The sequence below is a fragment of the Nelumbo lutea genome, chromosome 1 (genome assembly GCF_056320005.1).
Source record: "Nelumbo lutea isolate HS-2025 chromosome 1, American lotus-T2T, whole genome shotgun sequence".
Lineage (NCBI taxonomy): Eukaryota > Viridiplantae > Streptophyta > Magnoliopsida > Proteales > Nelumbonaceae > Nelumbo > Nelumbo lutea.
In genome coordinates, this window is record NC_142684.1 from 153,981,722 (window position 1) to 153,990,922 (window position 9,201).

Consider the following 9,201-nt stretch of genomic DNA (forward strand, 5'->3'; position numbering starts at 1 on the left):
TGTGACTTTTCATCCATGAAGGGTGGGTATGTTTAAGCGCAATAGGATTAGCCTACAAGGTATATTTAAGTATTTGTGAAAAACTCAGGATAGGATTAAGTCAATTGATGAAAACTTGAGGTATGTTTAAGTCATTTACCCTTATTCATATAGAAACAATAAACTCAAGAGACCCCAACATATTGTGATCAAATCCCACTAATCTACTACTACTCGTTAACCGAGTTCGGATCTCCTGCCCACGTTTACCCACAAGACACTATCCCCCGTGAATTGGGAGCATCTCTCCCTGCATAATACTATGCAAAGGATGATATATTCTCCATGTATGCAAATATGTGCTATATATGTATTAGCTACTTAAGGGATAGGCTTAACCCAAAAAATAAAAAAGTCCAAACTTTTGAACTTAGGCCTAGACCCAAGTTGATGACCAAAAAGCGAAACTAGCATGTTTAAAATTACAAGTTAGGTTGATTCGAGTTTGAGTTAAGCCCACCTAATTTGCCTCCCTATGGACCATTGACCATTAATTAGATGTAAAAACAAATTTGTTTTTAAGTTAGTTTAGTTTTTAATTATATTTCTATCATTAATAAATATAACTATTATCCATCACACTTGTGTTGTTAAATATGATGAATACATAATACTAAAGATGCACCCAAATGTTTTTTTACAATATTTCCATGTTTTTAATGATTTTTTGTCTTTATTGTTTTTAATTTTTTATTATTTATTTATGATATCATGAATCGATCCATTTGACATAAAAGGTTGAATCATTGACCCACCACTTGAATAGGAAAATGGTTTTGTTTTGGGTTAGTTTTAAATCTTGTATTTAATTTCCACCGAATAAAAATACTTTTATTTAGCATGTTAATGTTGTTCAATATGATAAATAGATAATATTAGAGATGTGCCTAATTTTTTTTATAACTTTGTAATATTTATATTTAAATTTTTATTATTTAACTATGAGAACATTGGTTGAACCATTTGACACCAATGGTTGAACTATTTTCTTGCCACTAAGACAAAAAGGTAGTTTATTTAATTATTTTTCATGTTAGTTTTGAACATAGGTTTTATATTGTTAAATATATTAGATATTACTTTGTGGATTTTTTTTTTGGTGAAAAACAAAATTGCTTTAAATAAAGTATCTAAGGAGAGAGAATAAGAGTTGGTACCTTAATAAGAGGAAATTTAATGAAGTGGAAAGTAATATTCGCAGTCAGAATCAGAATGGGAATGGCCCATTCCCATAGTCTGTTTGGTTCAAACAAGAATTGGAATGAGAATTGAAATCAGCAGGAATGAGATTTCATTCCCTAGGGAGGGGCAGGGAATGGCCATTCCCTCAAATGGGCGAATGCCATTCCAGCAGCAATGGGAATGGGATTCCGATTCCATCCAACCAAACAGTTGGAATCGGAATAGGATTTAATGATGGGGAATATAATGAATTTAATAAAATTAATAGTTCAAAATATTTTTTTTGCTCTCATAATACCAACTTCAAAGAATAAGGGTATTTTAATAAAAAGATTTCTAAAATCTAGACCTCATTCACACTTTTAATACTAGTACAAATATAGATATTCCAAACTAGCTTAGAGTTGCTCTTCCCTTTTCTTTCTTTCTTCTTTCTTTTGTTTTAATTTGAGCTTAGAGGTGCGCTGTCATGCATGCGATCAAATAAATGGTCATGCACTTTTATTATTATTATTTTTTTAAAAGATAAGGTAAAATTGTATTGATATAGTTAAAAAATGCATGTGCGTTCGTTCAATTGTACAAAAATATTCTGCTCCCAAAAAGTCAACATTTAAAAAGGAAGAAGATAAACAATCATCCTTAAGGCTCAATTTGGAAGGAGTACAAATACAAATATGTAAAGCACAAAACCTTATATTTTGTACAAATACAAATTTGTACTCCTTCCAAACTGAGCCTAAGTGAAAGATTAATGCTCAGCCATGCTCTTGGGCTTCCAATGTTCCGATTTATCAGCACCTATAAAGGAGTCTTAATTGAAACATGTATTTAGATTTGTAGGTAATGTGACCAAATTCTAGTAGAAAACTTGCAGTGAATAAAATGGTGGTTGGAATTCTCTGATTCTTATTCTGATTCTTTGTAGCATAGCACACTTAAGCAAATTCATTCCTTCTCTAATCAATATGTCATTTATAAGTAAGGGTATCAATGGACCAGTTTTGGATTGGATTCCATCCAGTCCAAAATCAATTTGGATGGATTGGACTGACCAACAAGACATATTGGATTGGATGAATATGGTCCAAAATATTTATTAGATTGGATCGGACCTGGTCCATCCGTAATAAATTTATATTGGTTTGGGTTGTGTTAAGCCAATATCTGGTCCATTCATATAAGATACAAATTTGACAGTCCAGACATTGAATCGGTCCAAAATATTCATTGGATTGGTTTGGATCTGGTCCATTTGTAATAGACTTAACTAAACTAAATTGAACCAAATTTAGTCCAATTAACACCCCTATTTGTGGGGGCAATTCTCTTCACCCATCAGCAGGAGAACATTTTAATTATTAACTAGCGGGGACCTGTGCAATGCATGCGATTTATTAAGCGAAAGATAAATAATGGAAAGTGTCATTTACTAAAGTACCCTTATAGTTTCATGGATTTACTAAAACACCACTTATAATTTGCAACGGATTTAATCAATTTTCCATTAGATGATAGTGGAAAATGATAGTGTTGAACCTAATGTTCACTTAAATAAATTTAATCAAAAGAAAATAGAAATAAAATACCATTTTTGAACCGACTGACCTTTTGTGAAAACCGACCTAAACCGGTACAACTTGAGTTGATCGGTTTTCACAAAAGTCAATCGGTTTCAATTGACCAACTCCCCAACCTGACTAGGTCAATTTGGTTGGCCAAATAGTTTACGGCCAAACCGAACCAACTCATGAACACTCATAATTTTAGCTAAATTAATAGTCTTATCAGAAAATTATTGAAAATTTATAGCAAAAATACACAATCATTGAAAATATATTGATAATGAAAAAAATACAAAAATACAATAAGTACTTAAAATATATTAACTTAGTCAATAAAAAGTATAATCTTAAATAATATTTTAATCTAATAAATATTAATTAATCAATAAGTTATAACAAAAATAAAATAAATTTAAAAAATTCAATAATAGTACTTTAATCTCCAATAATTATTTAAAATTTTCTATTAAATAACAAACAAAACTAAATTTATACATAATCATTGAAAATACATTTATCACAAAAAACAATAAATAATTATTGAAATACAACAAATATTAATTTTAGTATATATAATTATATAATAAATACAGATTAAGAGTTTAATCTGGAAAAGTGGGAAATTTCTCATATTTTAAATATAATTTTTAATATGGAAAAGTGGAAAATTTCTCATATTTTAAATATAATTTAAAATTTAAATTTAATTTTTTATTTTAAATCTTTTGAACCGACTAACCAAACCAAAAAGTCAACCCAAACCGATACAACCTGAGTGGGTCAATTTTCACAAATGGTCAATCGGTTTTAGCCGACCAACTCCCCAACTTGACCAGGTCAATTTGGTTGGCCAAACAGCCTACAACCGAACAGAACCAACTCATGAACACTCATAATTTCAGCTAAATCAATAGTGCCATATCTAAAAAATAACAATAGTTTAATCTCCGATAATTATTGAAAATTTATAGAAAAATACACAATTATTAGAAATATATTGATAATGAAAAAATACAATAATTACTAAAGATATATTAAATCAGTCAATAAATAGTATAATCTCAAATAATAGTTTAATCTCTAATAAATATTAATCAATAATTTATAACAAAAATATAATATTATAATAAACAAAATTTAAAAACTTCAATAATAGTAGTTAAACCCAACAATTATTGAAAGTTTTCTGGTAAACAACAAAACAAAAATAAATTTATATATAATAATTGAAAATACATTTATCACAAAAAAAAAATAATTACTGAAATGCAATAACTATTAATATTAGCATATATAAATATATAATAAATATATATTAATATTCTAAAATTATTATTATTAAATATTAATTTTTGTGAAAGCTATTTTCTCAAATTATTAATTGATATAAGTGAAATTAGTTATTTACAATATTATGTAAAAATATGAAATTATTATTAAATTTATTTCATTATTAATTTTGTAAAATATTCAATTATTATTAATTTCAATATGTTGTTATAATTATTTTTATGCTTTCCAGATTTTTTTAAATTTATTACATAATTTCTATATTTTAACTAATTTAAAACATAGTTATGTTAAATATTTTGTTATTTAAATACTTAAAAAATATGTAAAATATTTAATTTTAAAATATTAATTATTTATTTAAATTTATTAATCCATAAAATTATAATTTATACTATTATTACATAATTTCATTATTACTTTTGTAAGATATTAAATTATTATTAATTTCAATATTATGTTATAATTATTTTTTTAATTTTAAGATTTTTTATTTAATTTATTACATAATGTTGTTATTTTTACTATTTAAAATCTAGTTGTGGTAAATGTTTAGTTATTTAAATAATCTATAAAATATTTAAATTTTTTGTTATTTGAATTTTATTTATTTGAATCTATTATATATTATTAAATATTTGAAAAAAATCAAATTGATAATCCAGAAAAACATAATTTAAATATATAAATTTCTTTTTGTGTTTTTAATAAATATTTTAAAGTTATTTTATTATTTTGTTAGAATATTTAAATAATTCTTAATTTTTTTGTCCAAACTTTCTTTAGACAAATATAGATAAAAAGTAGGGGAGATGATAAATAGGATTTAGAGATAATTTAGGAGAGAAACTCTCTACTAAATTAGAGATAATTCTGGAGGTAAATAGGAATTAGAGATAATTTAGAAGATAAATAGGAATTAGAGATAATTTTGGAGAAAGTGGGGGACAGTGGGGAGGTAGTTTAGGAGAAATTTTAGGAGAAGAGATTATTCAGGTTATTGAGAAAGTGCATCTCATTGGTTGTTTGAAAAATGACATGGAATATAAAAAATAAAAAATTCAAAAAAAGGAGAAAATTTCTTCACCACTTTTATATATATATATATATATATATATATATATATATATATATATATATATATAAGTGATTGTGTCATTGCTTATGACTCTCATCAATGGTCCATTGTGCACATTAGGGTATGTTTGTTTGCGGTGCAATTTCATTTGCACTAATACAAATGTATGGGAGTATAAATGAGTTGAATTTATCCATTCCGATCAACAGCTCATACCTAATAATTTGATCAGGTTTCGGATTCAGACTACTCAACATGAAATAGGATCCAATCAGGCTTTAGATGTGTCAAATATTAGACTCCAAAATCAGGTTTCGAACATAGACTACTCAACGCATTCAACATGAAATAGGATCCAATCAGGCTTTAGATGTATTAATACATTAGACTCCCATGTCACTTAAGAGCTCGCTCACTAATTTATCAAATGTTTCATTGGGGTCAATAGGCACTTCATACGAAAAAACCGATATAAAGGAAAAAAAAATCCTTAAACCTCCAATTAGATTTTTAATAAATGTTAGTCAAAACCCTCCTGTTAGTTAATTAATTAAGGGTAAATTTCTTAAACTACCCTTATGGTTTAGCTAATTGACTTAGTACACCCTTAATGTTTCACTATTGTCTAACATTACTCTTACTGTTTCATACAATTGACTAACTTTACCCTTACCATTAATATTCCATTAAAACTCGTACATATGTTATGTATAATTTTTTTATAACCCAATATTACCCTTACTCTCTTCTTCCTTTCAATAGTTCAACTTCTTCCTTTCATAGAAGCAAACTGACCTAGCTCCGTCCAATGGTTGCCCTTAGGACTAGTACAGGATAGTTTGTGACGAGTCAAGCTCCATTGATGGTATCATCATCTTGGGTGGAAGAATTGCAAGCGGAGAGGCTTCGTGGCCGATGGCAAGTTGGCAACAATGGTGGGATTGTTGGGGCAAATATGGTTTGGTTGAATAAAGGGTTTCCTGCTTCTTGGGTTAAGGTGTTGGGTAAATTTCTTAAACTACCTTATGATTTAGTTAATTGACTATGTGTACCCTTACTGTTTCTAACAATTGACTAGTTCTTCTTAAGCATTAACGTTCATCAACAGAGATATGAAAAAGACTATTTTACCCTCTACTATAGATTACTTGGATCTCTCCCTCTCCCTTTCATTTTCTTCGTCGGAACTGAGTTCCTTGCAGATCTAAGAGATACTTAGATATGGGTTGACCCCATATGCGGCAAGAAGCCACGAGGATTTGGTCTAATTTAGAGTAACACCAAACTGGGCATTGTTCTTGATGGCTTCACAAAGACATTAGTCCACTACAACACGATCCATGTGGAATTGTTCAAATGGTGATGCCTCCAATCCTTGTACACATCCTCTTAACTGTTGTAACCAGTAGAACTAAGGCCAAAGGCAAAATCAAAGCTCCCCAACCTCTTAACTATCGTAACCAGTGGAACATTCAGAGTGTCGACCTTTGCATTTGCAGCAATTCTGAAAAAGAGAACAAAATGCTGACATCTATAGTTGTAGTGGTACTGGAGAAGAAAACGAGAGGGACGTCGAGTCACCGATCTCTACAATTCCGGAGAAGAGCGGCGGTTCCAGAGAAGATGATATATTGCTAGACTTGATGTCACGATGCAACACCACCTGGTCCTACCCATGATGTAGGTAATTCAAGCCCTCTGCTACATGGACGAAGACCCTTCACCGTCCCTCCCACCCCAACAGTTGGTTCGGCTTGTCAAAGATCCAACTGCTAAGGCTGCTATTAGGCATGTAATCATAGACCAACATCAACTTGTTGCCTTTCCACCACCCTCTCATGTGGACTAAGTTCTTGTGTTGCAACCTGCCCATGCTTGAGATCTCGGCCATGAACTCTCTCAATCCCTGCTTGGGATCATGGGTTGATGCATTTGACTACAACCTCTGTGTTGTTGAGTATAGTTCCTTTGTATACTTTGCCAAAACCACTGAACCCTAGAAGATTTTCTTTTGAAAATTGATTTGTTGCTTCGTTAAACTCTTAGAAGGAGAACCAGTGGGGTCAGTACTCAAGCTCCCATTCTTCAATGTTGTCCTCTTCTTCACCAAAACCAATAAGAACCAAAAAAGATTAAAGCTGTTGGAATTGTACAACAAAAATAACGTAATTTGTACGTGCACAGAAATAGACAAAAGAAGATAGCAATAAAGAAAGAAAGAAGAGAGAACACTGGATTTACGTAGTTTGGCCAAATTGCCTACGTCCACGAGCAACAACTCGGAGCTTCCTTCTTATTATAAACAGGAGAAAATACAAAATGACCTCACCGGAATCATACATGTACCTGACACTGAATACACCCAACTCAATACTCCTCTCAACACACTGTATACACTATACACTGAAATGAAATGGAGATGGAATAAGAAATAACATAGGAGGGACCCCTATTTATACTTGAGTTGAGGAGTATAATGGGCATTTATGAATTTTCTTTTCATGGCTAAGTGAACCATAACTAGTGGTTTGCAAATGGTATGCCACCGATTAATTGGTGTGCCACCGAATAAATGGTGGGCTCAGCTAGGTGGGCCACCGATTGCAAATTCGATGAGCCACCGACTGGCCTACCTTTTTGCTTTTCAACATTCTCCCACTTGAAGACAATTTTCATAGTGAAAAACCCTCTCAAGAATAGCTACCGATCATCTCTTGCTATGTGGCTTCAAGTCCTAGAGAAGTTCTGCACCAGGTGAACTTCTCTCTCATCACCGGCTTTGTTAGCATATCAGCAATGTTGTTGTTAGTGTGGATCTTCTGTAACGAGATTTGCCCATCTTCAACTACCTCACGAACAAAGTGGTACTATACATCAATGTGTTTAGTCCGTGCATGAAAGATAGGATTTCTTGCTAAGTGTAATGCACTTTGACTATCACAATGAATAGTCACCACTTCTTGCTTGATGTGGAATTCTTCAAGCAACCTCTTTAGCCAAATACTTTCTTTGCATGCTTGTGTAGCTGACATATATTATGCTTCTATTGTAGATAAGGCCAGTACAGATTACAATTTTAATGCCCAGTTCACTACACCATTAGCTAAAGAAAACACATAACCAGTAGTTGAGTTTCTATTATCACGATCTCCTGCATAGTTTGCATCCACATAACTAACTAGTTTTAAGCTTTTGCCACTATAACAAATGGATATTTCATAAATACCTTTCAAATAATGAAGGATTCTCTTCATCGCAGTCCAATGATCTCTTCTTGGATTTGCCATAAACTTACTGACTGCTCCCATTGCTTGTGCAATGTCTGGTCTAGTGCACACCATGGCAAGTATATTGTATGTGGGACATCTCTATCTTCTTAGCTTCAGTGCTAGGTGATTGTTCTGAAGACAACTTGCAACCAACAGAACTCTTTTGAGTTATTCAGACTTTTCTGTTCTTTCTGTCCCTATATACCGTCATCCCAAGAATCTGATTAATCACCCCCAGATCCTTCATGTCAAACTCCCTAGCTAAACGAGCTTTAAGTGTTGGGATACTTCCTTTATCAGTACCTGCAACTAGCATGTCATCAACATATAACGGCAAAATGATGAAGTGATCATTACCAAAGTATGTGTAGGCACAATGATCTGCTTCGCATTTGCTAAAGCCCAAGCTCACAATGAAGGAACCAAATCGCTTATACCAACACTTCGGCGCCTATTTTACGCCGTAAAGTGATTTGGTCAACTGACAAACTGGATCCTTTTTGTTGTCATCGACAAAGCCTTCAGGTTGAGTCATATAAATCTCTTCTTCAAGATTACCATGCAAGAATGCAGTTTTAACATCTAACATCTCCAACTCCCACTATTTTGCATGTGCTATTGTCGCCCATTTAAACAGTCCCACCATCGCATGATTGGTATGTATAGAACCAATCTCTGTACGGTGTCATATGGAAAGAAGCACCAAAATCTAATATCTAGTTATGCTTTAAATTTTCACAAGAATCAACAGACAGTACCTCACCATCTTCTGATGAAT